Source organism: Lutra lutra, chromosome X, assembly GCF_902655055.1.
Source record: "Lutra lutra chromosome X, mLutLut1.2, whole genome shotgun sequence".
Classification (NCBI taxonomy): Eukaryota; Metazoa; Chordata; class Mammalia; order Carnivora; family Mustelidae; genus Lutra; species Lutra lutra.
This window is the reverse complement of record NC_062296.1, coordinates 47,411,416-47,430,965: the sequence shown is the minus strand read 5'-3', so window position 1 is coordinate 47,430,965 and position 19,550 is coordinate 47,411,416. Positions and strand designations below refer to the sequence as shown.

The 19,550-nt window shown below is 36.8% G+C and overlaps 1 pseudogene; it reads left to right on the top strand.

Annotated features, from left to right (window-relative positions):
- The first annotated feature begins 17,446 nt into the window (after positions 1–17,446).
- On the top strand, positions 17,447–18,222 carry LOC125092425 (dnaJ homolog subfamily B member 6-like; annotated as a pseudogene).
- Positions 18,223–19,550: the final 1,328 nt, after the last annotated feature.

Sequence of the window (19,550 nt, the reverse complement as noted above, 5' to 3'; positions counted from 1 at the left end):
CCCAGAAATCAACCTGAAGACTGAAAGAAGAAACCACACAACTAAAAGGAGATAAGAGACCACATTGAAGAAAGTAAGACATGTGGAGACTTGGTTTAGGGGAGAAATGGATCATGGGTGCTGTGGAGGGAAGAAAGCTATGGTTGAAGAGAAGGGTAAGAGAGAGTACAGCACACATGGGAACACATAGGAGAACATTTCCTCAAAGCCATTGGCTGGAAAAATGAGAGAGGCTGGTTTCCTAGTTCTTGAAACTAGTAGGTCTTGAGTTTTAAAGGTCAGCAGGCTTGGCTGGGATAGAGCACTGAGGGCACTGCCCTGCTCCTGGAGAGAAGGCAGGCAAACAACTTGGGTGCAGACAGCATGGAAACAGCTATCTGAAGAACACCTGGGACACACAGGGTATAGATTATTTGCTCTTCTCCCAGTGCATCCCTGAGAAGCAGTGTTTACAGAGAGACACCTCTCCAGGGGCAAAGGAACTGGCTGGCACCATGCCCCTTCCCCACTCCTCAACATAAACACAGAGCCATCTGTGGGAAGCAGTGCAGTGCTGACATTGCCTCCCTAACTTGCTTATACCAAGCTCCACGTCCCTGTACTCTGGTGGGACTGCCCTTCTTGGTCAAGCTTGCCTCAGTCCCAGGGTGGTGGGATCCTTCCCCCAGGAGACCCTGTCCACAACACATCTCCAAACAAGAGTTCTGCAGGGCTTCAGTTCTAGTGGAAGTAGTATCAGGTCTCATTTAACAAGCAGGCCAGAGCACACCTAGTTAAAACTTGCCACATTCAGGCCAAGGACCAAACACTGGCCCACTGCAGGCAAGGAGAGCTTCTGCAGACAATTGGCCTGAAGGATAGAGCAGCCAAAATACAATAGCAGAGTGCACACAGCACACACTAGAGACACTCCCTGAAGCACCAGGCCACGGACAGTACATGACTTCTTTATAAAGCCATTACTCTCAGGAACAGAGAACAAAACTGGCTTTTCTAACACAGAGAAGAAGGCAGATACTTAGACAAAATGCCAAGATGGAGGAGTTCATTCCAAATGAAAGAACAAGGTAAGGCTATGGCCAGAGATCTAAGTGAAACAAATGTAAATACCATGCCTGATGGAGAAGTTAAAACATAAGGATACTCCCTGGGCTTGAGAAAGAATGGAAAACATTAGGGAGACCCTTACCATGGAGAAAAAAGAATTACAAAAGAATCCGAAATGAAGAATGTAGTAAATGAAATTGGAAACAGATTGGATGTAATGATCATCAGTCTGGAAGAAGGAGAGGAAGGAATTAGTGACCAAGAAGACAAAATAATTGAAATCCGTGAAACTGAATAAAAGAGAGAAAGAGTTATGGAACATAAGAATAGACTTAGGGGGGGGCGCCTGGGTGGCTCAATGGGTTAAGCCGCTGCCTTCAGCTCGGGTCATGATCTCAGGGTCCTGGGATCGAGCCCCGCATCGGGCTCTCTGCTCGGCAGGGAGCCTGCTTCCTCCTCTCTCTCTGCCTGCCTCTCTGCCTGCTTGTGATCTCTCTCTGTCAAAAAAAAAAAAAGAAAAAAAAAAAAAAGAATAGACTTAGGGAACTCAGTGACTCCATCAAACATAATAACATTCATATTATAGGAGTCCCAAAAGAAGAAGAGAGAAACATGGGGGCAGATAATTTATTTGAGGAAATAATAACTGAAAACTTTCCTAGTCTGGGAAAGGAAACAGACATCCAGATTCAGAAGGCACAGAAAACTCCCATCAAAATGAACAAAAGTAGGCGGAAACTTGGCAAGCCAGAAGAAAGTGGCATGATACATTCAATGTGCCGAATGGGAAAATTCTGCAGCTAAGAATACTCTATCCAACAAGGCTATCATTTTGGAATAGAAGGAGAAAGAGATTCCCAGAGAAACAAACAAAAGAATTCATGACCACTAAACCAGCCCTGCAAGAAATATTACAGACACCTTGAGTGAGAAAGAAAGACCAAAAGCGACAAAGACAGGAAAGGATCAGAGAAAATCTCCAGAAACAATGAAATAACAATTAATACAATGGCACTAACTTCATATCTGTCAGAAATTAGTCTGAATGTAAATGGACTAAATGCTGCAATCAAAAGACATAAGTTGTCAGAATAGATTAAAAAAAAAAAAAAAAAGAAAGAAAAAGCAAGACCCATCCATATATTGTCAACAAGAGACTCATGTTAGACCTAAAGACACTTTCCAGTTGAAAATGAAGGAATGGAGAAATATTTACCACACAAAAGAATGTCAAAAGAAAGCTGTAGTAGCAATATTACCAGACTTTAAAACAAAGACTGTAACAAAAGATTGGCACTATATCATAATAAGGGAGATATCCAACAAGAAGATCTAAAAATTGTGAATATTTATGCACTCAGTATGAATATTGAATTATGAATTTAATTCATTATTCATTATTGAATAAATGAATATTTATGCACTCAGTATGGGAGACACAAATATATAAAACCGTTAAACATGAAGGAACTCATTCATAATAATGCCATAATAGTAGGGGACTTTAACACCCTACTAACAACAATGGGCAGATCATCTAAACAGAAAATCAGACAGGAAACTATGGCTTTGAGTGACACACTGGACCAGATGGACTTAACAGATATATTCAGAATATTCCATCCTAATACAGCAGAACACATGTTCTTTTCAAGTGCACATGGGACATTCTCCAGAATAGATCACATATAGGGTCAGAACTTGGACCTCAACAAATACAAAAAGGTTGAGATCATACCATGCAACTTTTCTGACCACAACACGATGAAACTTGAAGTCAACCAGAAGAAAAAAATTGGAAAGACAAGAAACACATGGAGGTAAAACAATATGCTGCTAAACAATGAATGGGCCAACCAGGAAATCAAAGAAGAAATTTTAAAAAAATGTGGAAACAAATGAAACTAAAAACACAGTGGTACAAAACCTTTGGGATATAGCTAAAGCAGTCCTAAGAGGGAAGTATATAGCAATAAAGGACTACCTCAAGAAGCAAGAAAAATCTCAAATAAACAACCTAACCCTACACCTAAAGGAGCTAGAAGAAGAAGAACAAATGAAGCCTAAAGTCAGCAAGAGGGAAATAATAAAGATTAGAGCAGAAATAAATGATATAGAAACTAAAGACACAATAGAACAACAACAAAAAGACACAATAGAACAGATCAATGAAACCAGGAACTACTACATAGAAAAACTTAATAAAACTGATAAACCTCTAAAAAATTGATAAACCTCTAGCTAGACTTATCAAAAAGAAAAGAGAAAGGACCCAAATGAATAAAATCATAAATGAGAGAGGAGAAAGAAAAACCAACACCACAGAAATACAAAAAATTATAAGAGAATATTATGAAAAAGTATATACCAACAAATTGGAGAACCAGGAAGAAGTGGATCAATTCCTAGAAATATATAAAACACCTAAGCTGAAATAGGAAGAAAGGAAAAGCTTGAACAGACCGATAACCAGCAAAGAAATTGAATCGGGGGTCGCCTGGGTGGCTCAGTTGGTTGGGCAGCTGCCTTCGGCTCAGGTCATGATCCCAGCGTCCTGGGATCGAGTCCCACATCGGGCTCCTTGCTCATCAGGGAGCCTGCTTCTCCCTCTGCCTCTGCCTGCCATTCTGTCTGCCTGTGCTTGCTCTCTCTCCCTCTCTCTCTCTGACAAATAAATAAATAAAATCTTAAAAAAAAAAGAAATTGAATTGGTAATAAAAAAAATCTCTCAATAAACAACACACAAACACAGCAAACAAAACAACAAAACAACAAACAAAACAACAAAACAAGCAAGAGTCCAGTGCCAGATAGCTTCACAAGTGATTTCTACCAAACATTTAAAGAATAGTTAGTACTTATTCTCAAACTATTCCAAAAAATTGAAAAGGAAGTAAAACTTCCAAATTCATTCTATAAGGCCAGCATTACCCTGATACCAAAACCAGATAAAAAGGTGCCTAGCTGGCTCCTTCAGAAGAGCATACGACTCTTGATCTCAGGGTTGGATGTAGATTACTAAAGAAATAAATAACCAAAGAAAGAAAACAGAAAAAGACACCACTAAAAAAGAGAACTACAATCAGTATCTCTGATGAACACAGAGGCAAAAATTCTCAATGAAATATTAGCAAACTGAATCCAACAATATAGTAAAAGAATAATTACCAGGATCAAGTGGGATTTACTCCTGGTTGCAAGTGTGGCTCAGTATTTGCAAATCAATCAACCTGATACACCACATTAATAAAAGAAAACATTAGAACCATATGATCCTATCATTGATTCAGAAAAAGCATTTGACAAAATACAATAAGGGTATTCACGACAAATACCCTTAACAAAGTACATTTAGAGAGAATATACCTCAACATAACAAAAGCCATCTATGAAAAACACACACATAATATCCACAATGGGGAAAAACAGAACTTTTTCTCTATGGTCAGGAACAGGATAGGTATGTCCACTCTAACCATTGTTATTTAACATAGTACTAGAAGTCCTAGCCTCAGCAATCAGACAACAAAAAGAAATAAAAGACATTCGAATCAGCAAGGAGAATTCAAGCTGTCACTATTTGCAGATGACATAATACTCTATATAGAAAACCTGAAAGACTTCACCAAAAATTTGGTAAAATTGATATGAGAATTCAGTAAAGTCAGAGGATATAAAATCAATATACAGAAATCTGTTGCAATTCTATACACCAATAATAAAGCAGCAGAAAGAGAGATCAAGGAATCAATCCCATTTACGATTGCACAAAACCCATAACATACCTAACCAAAGAAGTGGAAGACCTGTACTCTGAAAAGTATTACATTTTGAAGAAAGAAATTGAAGGTGACACAAAGAAGTAGAAAAAAATCCCATGCTCATAGATTCGAAGAACAAATATTGTTAAAATAGCTATATTACACGAAGCAATCTATACATTTAATCAGTCCTTATCAAAGTTCTGACAGCATTTTTTTCACAGCACTAGAACAAGCAATTCTAAAATTTGCAGGGAACCACAAAAGACCCCGATTAACCAAAGCAACCTTGAAAAAAAAAAAAAAAAAGCAAAGCTGGAAGCATCACAATTATGGACTTTAAGTTATCTTACAAAGATGTAGTGATCAAAACACTATGGTATTGGGACAAAAACAGACAGATAGATCAATAGAACAGAATAGAAACCCCAGAAATGAACTCATAACTATATGGTCAACCTGTCTTCAACCAAGCAGGAAAGAATATCCAATGGAAAAAAGACATCTCTTCAACAAATGGTGTTGGGAAAATTGGATAGCACCATGCAAAAGAATGAAACTGGACCACTTTCTTTACACCATACACAGGCATAAATTTGAAATAGATGAAAGACCTAAATGTGACACCTGAAATCATCAAAATCCCAGAGGAGAACACAGGCAGTAAGCTCTTTGACATTGGCTGTAGCAACCTCTTACTAGATATGTTTTCTGAGGCAAGGAAAATAAAGGCAAAAATAAACTATTGGGACTCCATCAGGATAAAAAAATCTTCTGCACAGTGAAGGAAACAATAAAACTAAAGGGCAACCTATGGAATGGGAGAATATATTTGCAAATGGCATATCTGATAAAGGGTTAGTATCTAAAATGTATAAAGAATTTATGAAACTCAACACCCAAGATACAAATAATCCAATTAAAAATGGACAGAAGATGGGCACCTGGGTGGCTCAGTGGGTTAAAGCCTCTGCCTTCAGCTCAGATCATGATCTCAGGGTCCTGGGATCAAGCCCTGCATTGGGCTCTCTGCTCAGCAGGGAGCCTGCTTCCACCTCTCTCTGCCTGCCTCTTGGCCTACTTGTGATCTCTGTCTGTCAAATAAATAAATAAAATATTTTAAAAAATGGACAGAAGATGTTAATAAACCTTGTTCCAAAGAAGATATACAGATGGCCAAAAGGCCCATGAAAAGATACTCAGTATCACTGATCATCAGGGAAATACAAATCAAAACTACAATGAGGGGGTGTCTGGGTGGCTCAGTGGGTTAAAGCCTCTGCCTTCGGCTCAGGTCATGATCCCAGGGTCCTGGGATCGGGCCCCGCATCGGGCTCTCTGCTCCACGGGGAGCCTGCTTCCTCCTCTCTCTGTCTGCTTTTCTGCCTACTACTTGTGATCTCTGTCTGTCAAATAAATAAATAAAATCTTAAAAAAAAACTACAATGAGGTATATCACCTTACACCTATCAGAATAACTAAAATCAACAACACAAGAAGCAATAGGTTTTGGCAAGAATGTGGAGAAAAAGGAACTCTCTTGCAGTTTTGGTGGGAATAAAAACTGGTGCAGCCACTCTGGATGACACTATGGAGGTTCCTCAAAAAGTTAAAAATAGAATTACTTTGTGATCCAAAAATTGCACTACTAGTTACTTACCCGAAGAATACAAAAATACTAATTCAAAGGGATATATGCACCCCAACGTTCATTACAGTTTTATCTACAATAGCCAAACTGTGGAAGCAGCCCATGTGTCCATTGACTGATGAATGGGTAAAGAAGATGTGGTGTGTGTGTGTGTGTGTGTGCGTGCGTGTGTGTGCATGTGTGTTTGTGAATATTACTCAGCCGTAAAAAAGAATGAAATCTTGCCATTTGCAATGACATGGCTGGAGCTGGAGAGTATTATGCTATGCAAAATAAGTCAGAGAAAGACAAATACTATATGATTTCACTCATAGGTGGAATTAAGAAAACAAACGAGCATGTGGGGGGGGAAATGTGTGTGTGTGTGTGTGTGAAAGAGAGAGAGAGAGAGAGAAAGAAGAAACAGAATCTTAATCATAGGAAATAAGCTGATAGCTATCAAAGGGGAGGTGGATGGGTAAGTGGGTTAAATAGGTGATGGGGATAGGGAGTGCAATTGTGATGAGCACTGTAGGTATTGTATGGAAACGTTGAATTGCTACATTGTACACCTGAAACTAATTTTTAAAAAATAGAAAAAAATAAGAAAAGGAAAAAAAAAAGAAAACACATCTATATGCTGCCTGCAAAAGACATACTTCAGATCTAAAGGCATACACAGACTAAAAGTGAAGGGGTAGAGAACCATACACCATGCAAATGGAAGCAAAACAAAATAATCTGAGGTAGCATTACTTATATCACACAAAACAGACTTTAAAACAAAGACTATAGCAAGAGAGAAAGGTGGTACATTATGATAAAGGGATCAAATGAAGAAGGAAATAAAACAACTGTAAATATCTATGCAAAAAACATGGGAACACCATGAGAAATAAAGAAATGTGAAGAGATATAAACATAGAAATTAACAGTAATACAATAATAGTAGTGGGCATTAACACCCTACTTACATCAATGGATAGATAATCCAGACAGAAAATCAGTAAGGAAAATGTGGCTTTGAACAACACATTAGAACAGAATGACCTCACAGATATATACAGAACATTCAATAAAAATATAGAAGAATACACATTAACTTCAAGCACACATGGAACATTCTCCAGGAGAAATCATATGTTAGGGAACAAGATAATTCTCAATAAATTTAAAAAAATTGAAATGAGCATCCTTTCTGACCTCAACAGTTTGAAACTAGAAATCAATTACAAGAAAAAATCTGGAAGGAACACAAATATATGAAAGCTAAACAAAATGCTACTAAACAATGGGTGAACCAACAAATCAAAGAAGAAATTTTCAAGATTTCTTAGACAGATGAAAGTGAAAACACAATGGTACAAAACCTTTAGAATGCAACAGAATCAGCATTAAGAAGAAAGTTTAGAGCAATACAGACATACTTCAAAAAACAAGAAAAATCTCCAACAAACAACCTAAAGTTAAACCTTGAGGAGGCAGGAATAAAGAATGAACAGGGGTACCTGGGTGACTTAGTCAGTTGGACGTCCAACTTTTGGTTTTGGATCAGGCCATGATCTCAGGGTCATGGATTTGAGCCCCATTTTGAGATCTGTGCTCAGGGTGTAGTCTGCTTGAGATTCTCTTCTTCTACCCCTTCTCTGCTGTCTCTCTGTCACCCTAAAATAAATAAATAAATCTTTTAAAAGATGAACAAAATCCAAAGGTAGTAGAGAAAAGGAAATAATAAAGATTTGAGGAGATATGAAATAGAGATGAAGAAAAATGGAAAAGATCAATGAAACCAAAGAGCTAGTTCTTTGAAATGTTAAACAAAATTGATAAAACTTTAGCCAGACTCATTAAGGAAAAAAGAGAGAGGACTCGAAAAAAAAAATAAAATGAGAAATTAAGGAGAAATAACAACATCACAGAAACACAAAGGATTTTAAGAGAATATTATCAAAAACTATGTATCAAAAAATTGGACAACCAAGAAGAAATGAATAAATTCCTAGAAACATATTCTCACAAAACTGAGACAGGCAAAATAGAAAATTTGAACAGACTGATTATCAGTAATGAAATTGTATCAGTAATCAAGAAACTCCCAAAAAACAAAAGTCCAGGACCAGATGAAATTCTAAGACCAGAATTTAATGAATTTTACCAAACACTTAAAGAAGAGTTTATGTCTATCCTCAAACTATTCCAAGAGAGAAAAGGGAGGAAAACTCCCAAATTTATTATATGAAGACATTTGTCTAACACCAAAACAAGACAGATGATCCAAAAAAATTAAAAAATAAAACTATAGGCCAATAACCAATGAACATAGAAGCAAAGTTCCTCAACAAAATGTTAGCAAACTGAATTCAACAATACATTAGAAAATCATTTCGCATCATCAAGTAGGATTTATTCCAGGGACACAAAGGTGGCTCAACATTTGCAAATAAATCAGTGTGATACATCACCTAACAGGAGGATGAATAAAGACTAATTGATAGAATGACTAAAATAAAAAAGACAAGAAGTAACAAGTGTTGGCAAAGATGTAGAGAAAAAGGAATCCAGTACACTGTTGTTGGGAATGTAAACTGGTACATCTATTGTGAAAAACACTATGAAGTTACTACAAAAAAAAAAATTAAAAATAGAGTAGTGCTTGGGCGGTTAAATATCTGACTCTTGGTTTGGCTCAGGTCATGATCTCAGGGTTGTGGGATTGAGCCCTGTTGGGTTCTTCACTGAACAGAGAGTCAGCTTAGGATTCTCTCTCCCCTCTCCCTCTGCCCCACACCCTCACTCTCTCTTACTCTGAAATAAATAAATAAATATTAAAAAATTAAAAATAGAAATCTCATATGATCCAATAATTCCACTACTGGGTCCCAAAAAACAAAAACACAAATTTGAAAAGATATATGCAGCCCTATGTTTATTGCACCATTATTTATAATAGCCAAGATAGAGAAGCAACCTAAATGTCCATCAATAAATGAATTGATAAGAAAGGTGTGGGGTGTGTGTGTGTGTGTGTGTGTGTGTACGTGTGTATATATACACACATATAATGTGTGTGTGTATAAAATGGGTTATTACAGAGCCATAAAAAGGGTGAAATTGCTCCATTTGCTACATAGATGGACTTAAAGGGTATATTGCTAAGTGAAATAAATCGGTCAAAGAATGACAAATACCATATGATTTCACTTATACATGGATTCTAAAAACCAAAACAAACGAATAAATAAACAAAAGGAGAATCAGACCTTAAATACAGAAAAATAGACTGCTTTCTTTCACCATACACAAAAGTAAACTCAAAATGAATTAAATACCTAAATGGAAGACCTGAAATCATGAAGTCCTAGAAAAGAGCAGAGGAAGTAACTGCTCTGTTATTTGCCATAACAACATCTTTCTAGATATGACTTCTGAGTCAAGGGAAACAAAAGCAAAAATAGACTATTGGGACTACATAACTACATAGACACATAGCTCAATGGAATGGAATATAAATCCCAGATATAAATCAGTGATTATATGCTTAATTCATCTTCAACAATGGAGGCAAGAATATACTTTTGCACAGCAAAGGAAACAAACAACAAAACTAAGAAACAACCTACTGGGGGAGCCTGGGTGGCTCAGTTGGTTTAACATCCAACTCTTGATTTCAGCCCAGGTCATGATCTTAGGGTACTGGGACTGAGCCCTGCTTCAGGCCCCCTGCTTAGTGGGGAGTCTGCTTGTCTTCCTCTCTCTGTTCCTCCCCCAGTTCATACTTTCTCTTAAATGAATAAATAAATAATAATCTTTAAAAAATAAAAGACCATGGGGCGCCTGGGTGGCTCAGTGGGTTAAGCCGCTGCCTTCGGCTCAGGTCATGATCTCGGGGTCCTGGGATCGAGTCCCGCATAGGGCTCTCTGCTCGGCAGGGAGCCTGCTTCCCTCTCTCTCTCTCTCTCTCTCTCTGCCTGCCTCTCTGTCTACTTGTGATCTCTCTCTGTCAAATCAATAAATAAAATCTTTAAAAAATTAAAAAAAAATAAATAAAAGACCACCTACAGAATGGGAGAAGATATTTGCAAATGACATAACCAATAAAGGATTAGTATCCAAAATATATAAAGAACTTATAGGGATGCCTGGGTGGCTCAGTTGTTTAAGTGTCTGCCTATGGCTTAGGTCGTGATCCCAGGGTCCTGGGATCAGGTCCCTAAACTGGGCTCCTTGCTCAGCAGGGAGCCTGTTTCTCCCTCTGCTTATTGTTTCCCCTGCTTGTGCTCTCTCTCTCTGATGAATAAATAAATAAAATATTTTTTTAAGAAAGAACGTATATAGAACCATGAGAGACTGTGGACTCTGAGAATCAGACTTAGGGTTTTGGAGGAGAGGGGGCGTTGGGTGAGCCTGGTGGTGGGTATTAAGGAGGGCACATATTGCATGGAGCACTGGGTGTGGTGCATAAACAATGACTCTTGGAACACTGAAAAAATTAAATAAAAAAAAAAGAGCAGGGATGCTTGGGTTGCTCAGTCAGTTAAGCAGCTACCTTCGGCTCAGGTCATGATCAGGTCCTGGGATCGAGTCCCACATTGGGTTCCTTGCTCAGCAGGGAGACTGCTTCTCCCTCTGCCTCTGCCTGCCACTCTGTTTGCCTGTGCTCTCTCTCTCTGACAAATAAATAAATAAAATCTTTAAAAAAATAAGAACATATACACCAAACCAACAACAAATACACAAATAATCCAGGTAAAAATGGGAAGAAGACATGTACAGACATCTCTCCAAAGAAGACAAACAGATGGCCAATAAACACATGAAAAGATGCTCACCAACACTCATCATCAAATCAAAACCACAATGAGGTATCACTTCACCTCTGTCAGAATGGCTAAATTGAATCACAAGAAACAAGTGTTGGCAAGGATATGGAGAAATGGGGAACCCTTATGAACTGTTGGTAGGAATGCAAACTGGTGCAGCCACTGTGGAAAACAGTATCGTGGTTCCTCAATAAGTTAAAATAGTATTACCATATGATCCATTAATCACACTACTGGGTATTTATGCAAAGAATGTGAAAACACTAAATCAAAGTCATATATGTTTACTGCAGCATTATTTACAATAGCCAAGCTATGAAAGTAGTCCAAGTGTAAATGGATTGATGAATGGATAAAGAAGATGTGAGATATATACATATATGTGTGTGTGTGTGTAATATTTATAGCTGCATAGTATTCCATTATTCCATTATATATATTCCATTATTTCCATATTCCAATAATTCCATTATTATATTATATATATTATATATAATGGAATACCATTCAACTATAAAAATTAATTAAATCCAGTCACTTGCAACAACATGGATGCATCTAGAGACTATAATGCTAAGTCAAATTAGCCAACCAGAGAAAGACAAATACCATTTGATTTCACTAATATGTGGAATTTAAGAAATAAAACAAATGATCAAAGAGGAGAAGAAAGAGAGACAAAAAGAAAAAATGTCTAGTCAGAATGGCTGAAATGAACAACACAAGACACAACAGATGTTGGTGAGGATGTCAAGAAAGGGAACCCTCTAGCATTATTTGTGGGAATGCAAACTGGTGCAGCCACTCTGGAAAACAGTATGGAGGTGCCTCAAAATATTTAAAAATAGAGCTACCCTATGACCCAGCAATTGTGCTACTAGGTATTTACCCAAAGGATACAAAAATCCTGATTCAAAGGGGCATGTGCACCACAATGTTTATAGCAGCAATGTCCACAATAGCCAAAATGTGGAAAGAGCCCAAAACTGATGAATGGATAAAGAAGTTGTGGTGCATACATTCATATATATATTCACATATATATGGTGTATGTATTCACATATATATATATGTATACATATATATATGAATATGAATATTACTCAGCCATAAAAAAGAATGAAATCTTGCCATTTGTACTATATGGATGAAGCTAGAGAGCATTATGCTAAGTGCTAAGTGAAATAAGTCAGAGAAAGACAAATTCACTCATATGTGGAATTTAAGAAACAAAACAAATGAGCAAAGGAAAAAGAGAGAGAGAATGGCAAACCAAGAAATAGACTCTTGGGGTGCCTGGGTGGCTCAGTTGTTAAGCATCTGCCTTTGGCTCGGGTCATGATCCCAGGGTCCTGGGATCGAGCCCCACATCGGGCTTTCTGCTTGGCAGGAAGCCTGCTTCTCTCTCTCCCACCACCCCTGCCTGTGCTCTATGTCAAATAAATAAATAAATAATCTTAAAAAAAAAGAAAAGAAAGAAAGAAATAGACTCCTAACTATAAAGAACAAACTGATGGTTTCCAGAAGGGAGGTGGGTGGGGGGATGGGTTAAATAGGTGATAGGAATCAAGGAGTACACATGTTATGCTGAACCCTGGGTGTTGTATGTAAGTGTTGAATCACTAAATTGTACCCTTGAAACTAATATAACCAACATACTAACTGTATGTTAACTAACTGGAATTTAAATAAAAACTTCTAAAAAATTGCTACCATCTGTCCTCATACAACACTGTGAAAATATCATTGAATATATTTCTTATGCTGTTACTTTTATTCCTCTGTGTGTGTGTGTGTGCATGTGTGTGTACGTATATAAATACATACTACATTTTCTACTTGGATTGCTCCCATATTTTGGCTACTGTAAATAATGTTGCAGTAAACAAAGGGGTGTATTTATCTTTTCAAATTAGTGTTTTAATTTAATTTAAATAAATACCCAGTAATGGTATTATTGGATCATATAGTATTTATATTTTTATTTTTTGTGGAAAACCCATACTGTTTTCCACTTGGCTGTACCAGTTGACTTTCCCACTAAGGGTTCCTTTCTCTCCACATCCTTGCCAACACTTGTTATTTCTTGTTTGTTTGATTCTGGCCATTCTGACAGGTGTGAGGTAAAATCTCATTGTAGTTTTGATTTGCATTTCTCTGATCATTAGTGATGTTGAACATCTTTTCATGTGTTTGTTGGCCATCTGTATGAGGAAGATGTAACAATTATCTCCTAATAACAGATCCTCAAAATATGAAGCAAAAGTGAACAGAATTGAAGGGAGAAACAGACATTCTTCAATAAGAAGTAGGAGGCTTCAATACTCTACTTTCTATAATGGATAGAGCAACCACAGAGTAGATAAGTAAAGAAAGAGAAAACTCAAACAACTCATGGACCAAATAAACCTAACAGATACATAAAGTACACTCAACTCAAGAATAGGAGAATAAACATTTTCTCACACATGTGAAACACACATGGAACATTCTCCAGGATAGAGTACATAGTAAACCACAAGTCTCAATTGATGTAAAAAGAAGGATGTGATACAAAATATATTAACTGCCCATGACAGGATAAAGTTAGAAATCAACAACAGAAGAAACTAAAAAATTCACAAATATATTAAATTAAACAACACACTCTTAAACAATCAATGGGTAAAAGAAGGATTCACAAGGGAAATTAGAAAATACTTAGAGACAAGTGTAAATGAAAACACAACACATCAAAATGATGGGATGTAGACAAAGTAGTTCTTAGAGGAAAATTTATAGTTGTGAATGTCTACAACAAAAAAGAATAAAGATCTCAAATCAATAACTTTACTTCATCCCTGAAGGAACCAGAAAAGAAAGACTGAACTATCCCGAAGCTAACAGAAAAAAGGAAATAATAAAGACTAAAGTAGTGATAAACAAAATAAAGACTAAGCAAACAATAAAGAAAATGAATGAAATAAAAAGATGATCCTTGAAAAGAAAAAAATCAACAAATGGTTAGCTAGACTGAAAAAAGGAAGAGAAGATACAAATAACTAAAATGAAAGTGGCATCATTACTAATAACTTTAAATTAAATGAATTATAAGAAAACAATATGAAAAATTGCACATCAACAAATTAGATAACAGAAAAATGGACACATTCCTTGAAATACACAGCTTCCCTAAACTAACTCAAGAAGAAAGAGAAAATCTCAATAGACCCATAACAAGTAAAGAGATTGAATAACTAATATAAAACCCCCCAAGAAAATAAAATCCTGAGTTAAATAGCTTCACTGGTGATTTCTGCCAAACATTTAAAGAAGATACAATACCAGTACTTTTAGCACTCTTTCAAAAAATTCAAGAGAAGAGGACACTTGCTAACTTATCCCATAAGGCTGGCATTACTCTGATCCAAAGCCAAATAAAAGCACTACAAGAGGGGTGACTGAGTGGCTCAGTGAGTTGGGCATCTGACTCTTGGTTTCAGCTCAGGTCACGATCTAGGGGTGGTGGGATTGTGGGGTTCCTCGTTCAGTGGGGAGTCTGCTGGAGATCCTCTTCCTTCCTCTCCCTCAGCCCCTCCACTCCCTCCCCCCCCTCACTCCCTCTCCCCACCTCTCTCAATAAATAAGTCTTAAAAAAGACACTATAAGAAAGAAAATTGCAACTCAATATCCTTTACGAATATAGATGCAAAAGTATTCAACAAAATATTAGCAGACCAAATCCAGTAGCATATTAAAAAGGATCCTTCACCATGACCAAGTGGAATTTATCTCGGCTATGCCAAGCATGTTTCAAAAAGGAAATCAATCAATGTAAGATATCAGATAAATAGAACAAAGGAAGAAATCTTCATGATCATCTTTTTTTATTAACATATAATGTATTATTTGCTTCAGGAGTGCAGGTCTGTGAATCATCAGTCTTACACAATTCACAGCACTCATCATAGCATATACCCTCCCCAATGTCCATAACCCAGCCAACCTATCCCTCCCCCACAACCCCCAGAAACCCTCAGTTTGTTTCCTAAGATTGAGGCCTTTATGGTTTATCTCCCTCTGCAGTCCCATCTTGTTTCATTTTTTCCTCCCTACCCCCCAAAACCCCTGCCCTGCCTCTCAAATTCCTCATATCAGTGAGATCATATGATAATTGTCTTTCTCTGATTGACTTATTTCGCTCAGTATAATACCCTCTAGTTCCATCCACGTCATTTCAAATGGCAAGATTTTATTTCTTTTATGGCTGCACAGTATTCCATTGTATATATACACCACATCTTCTTTATCCATTCATCTCTTGATGGACATCTAGGTTCTTTCCATAGTTTGGCTATTGTGGACATTGCTGCTATAAACCTTTGGGCGCATGTGCCCCTTCAGATCACTACATTTGTATCTTTAGGGTAAATGCCCAGTAGTGCTATTGCTGGGTCATAGGATAGCTCTATTTTCAACTTCTTGAGGAACCTCCATACTATTTTCCAGAGTGGCTGCACCAGCTTGCATCCTCGCCAACACCTGTTGTTTCCTGACTGGTTAATTTTAGCCATTCTGACTGGTGTGAGGTAGTATCTTACTGTGGTTTTGACTTATATTTCCCTGATGCCAAGTGGTGTTGAACACTTTTTCATATGTCTCTTGGCCATCTGGATGTCTTCTTTGCAGAAATGTCTGTTCATGTCCTCTGCCCATTTCTTGGTTGGATTATTTGTTCTTTGGGTGTTGAGTTTCATAAGTTCTTTATAGATTTTGGATACTAGCCCTTTATCTGGTATGTCATTTGCAAATATCTTCTCCCATTCTGTCGGTTGTCTTTTGGTTCTGTTGACTGTTTCCTTTGCTGTGCAGAAGCTTTTGATCTTGATGAAGTCCCAATAGTTCATTTTTGCCCTTGCTTCCCTTGCCTTTGGTGATGTTTCTAGGAAGAAGTTGCTGCGGCTGAGGTTGAAGAGGTTGCTGCCTGTGTTCTCCTCAAGGATTTTGATGGATTCCTTTCTCACATTGATGTCTTTCATCCATTTTGAGTCTATTTTTGTATGTGGTGTAAGGAAATGGTCCAGTTTAATTCTTCTACATATGATTGTCCAATTTTCCCAACACCAATTTTGAAGAAACTGTCTTTTTTCCACTGGACATTCTTTCGTGCTTTGTCAAAGATTAGTTGACCATAGAGTTGAGGGTCTATTTCTGGGCTCTCTATTCTGTTCCATTGATCTGTGGGTCTGTTTTCATGCCAGTACCATACTGTTTTGATGATTAGAGCTTAGTAATAGAGCTTGAAGTCTGGACTTGTGATGTCTCCAACTTTGGTTTTCTTTTTCAACATTCCTCTGGCTATTTGGGGTCTCTTTTTGTTCCATATAAATTTTAGGATTATTTGTTCCATTTCTTTGAAAAAAAAATGATGGTATTTGGAAGGGATTGCATTAAATGTGTAGACTGCTCTAGGTAGCATAGACATTTTCACAATATTTGTTCTTCCAATCCACGAGCATGGAACATTTTTCCATTTCTTTGTATCTTCCTCAATTTCTTTCACCTCACGATCATCTTAATTGATTTAGGAAAGCATTTAACAAAATCCAACATACTTTTGTGATACACACTTTCAGAAACTGGGAACAGAGGGGAAATCTCTCAATATAAGAAAAAGCATTTATGAGAACCCCACAGTTAACATCATATTCAGTGGTAAAACTATGAAAACTATACTCTTAAGTTCACTAGCCAAAGATGCCCACCTTCGCCCTTTGTAATTCAGTGTTTTACCAGAAGTACTAGTCAGAGCTGTTAGAAAAGAAAGATGGAAAGGGCATCAGAATTAGAAATGAAGGAGTAAAACTACCTATATTCATAGACTATATGATCCAATTTTTAGAAAACCCTAAAGAATCCACTAGAAGCTACTAGAACCAAAAAACAAATTATTTAAATTTGGAGGGTACAAATCAACATATAAAAATCATTTATATTTCTATACAACAACAACAAATATTCCAAAAATGAAAAATGCAGTTCCACTTATAATAATATTTTAAAATACTAGATCTAAGGAGAGTAAAGCAGGAGAAGCTGTGCCCTCTGACACTTTCACGAGAGCAGTCATGCCAGAACCAAGGGGAGGCCCAGGCTGCCACTGCATTGTTCCTCCTTTCTGCTAATTACTCCTGCATCCTTGGACTTATTCCAACAGCCTCTTAAAACATGTGAATTACTATAAAGTACTAGGCATGCAGAGACATACCTCAGCCAAGAATATTAAAAAGGCATATTGAATACTGGCACTGAAGTGGCATCCAGATAAAAATCCCAAGAATAAAGAAGAAGCAGAGAGAAAATTCAAACAAGTAGCTGAGGCATGTAAGGCATTAACAGATACTAAAAAAAATGGGACATCTATGACAAATATGCCAAGAAAGATTAAATTATGGAGGTGAAAATGGAAGTAATTTTGATAGTCTGCTTGAGTTTGGCTTCACATTCCACAATCAAAATGACTTTTTCAGGACTTTTTGTGGTGGAAGATACCATTTTCCATCCTTCTTCCATTTTTTGGAGGTGGGTTTTTTTTTTCCCATTTGATTCAGGATTTACTTCCTTTGGTTTACTAGGTCAGAAATGAAGGAGCTCACTTCATTTTCTTCCATGTCATTTGGTGGTAGTCGGATGAGCAACTTCAAATCTATGTCAACTTCTACTAAAATGGTTCATGGCAGAAAAATCACTACAAAGAGAATTGTCAAACATGCTCAAGAAAGAAATTAAAGAGGGCCAGTTAAGGTCCTTAACAATAAATGGCAGGAGCAGCAGCTATGCTTGGGTAACAGGTAATTCAATGCATGCAGTTAACAGAAATGTTAAACTATAACAAGCACTATTTGCAGGTTAACAGGAAAATTTTTTGAGGATTTCAAAAGAATTCAGCTCTCAGTATAAGTGCACCTCATCTAAAGTTTTTAAAAACAGCTCATCAGAGGCCCTATTTGTTATAGACTTTTGAGTTTATTTTTGGTACTACCTGATAGTAGCATATTTTATCTTTGAAAATGTTGTAAATCTTTGTTTGTAATTTGCTTTTTTAGTAAATGTAATACAAGGTGGCCCTGACACTTGCATTCACTAACACCAGCACAGACCTGCTTTTCCATTGTGTTTGAAATGTGAGTTAAGTAGTGTCAGTGTTCTGTGAAGTTAATAGGGCCAAGAAGCATTTTCCACAAAAAAATTTCAATTATTTTTAGTATTTAGTAGTGAAAAATAATGTATTAATCATAACACATGTCTGATTTAATGTAAATTGAGGATTTTTCTCATTGTGTACGAATACTGCCAACCTAGCAAGTTTTAATAATTGTTTAAATATGTAACATTAAGCTTATGTTTAAAAAAGTGAAAACTGGAAAGCTGGGTCTTTGTCATTTGCTTAAAAAAACAAATGTGAATGTGTTTGGTTCATACTTTCCTAAGTAAGACCTGTAAAAATTAAATTAATTAAAAATTAAATCATTAGCAATAAATCTAGCCAAGGAGGCAAAAGACTTGCACACTAAGAACTATAAAACATTCCTGAAAGAAATTAAATTAGACCTAAATAACTGCAAAGACATCTTGTGTTTATGGATTGGAAGGCTTAATATTGTCAAGATGAGAATACTATCTGGGATGCCTGGGTGGCTCAGTGGGTTAAGCCTCTGCCTTCCGCTCAGGTCACGATCTCAGGGTCCTGGGATAGAGCCCTGCATTGGGCTCTCTGCTCAGTGGGGAGTCTGCTTCCCCCTCTCTCTCTGCCTGCCTACTTGTTATCTCTCTCTGTCAAATAAATAAATAAATAATCTTTTTAAAAAAAGATGAGAATACTAACCCAAATAATCTAGATTTAATGTAATCCATATCAGAATTTCAATGATTCTCTTTGTAGAAATAGACAAACCTATCCTAAAATTTATGTAAAATCTCAGAAGACCCATGTTAGTGCAAACAATCTTGAAAGAAATGAATAAATTTGGGGGACTCGGAATTCTGAACTTCAAAACTTACCACAAAGCTACAGTATGTAAAACAGTATGGTATAGGTGTTATGGACAGACATAAAGAGCAATGGGATAGGATAAAATCCCAGAAATAAATCCTCACATATGTGATTAATTGATTTTTGACAAAGTTACCAAGACCAATCAATGGGGGAAAAGACAGGTTGTTTTTTTTTTTTCCCACAAATGTGCTTGAAAAACTGGATAGCCACATGTAAAATAATAAAATTAGATCTTTAACTTATACCATATACACAAA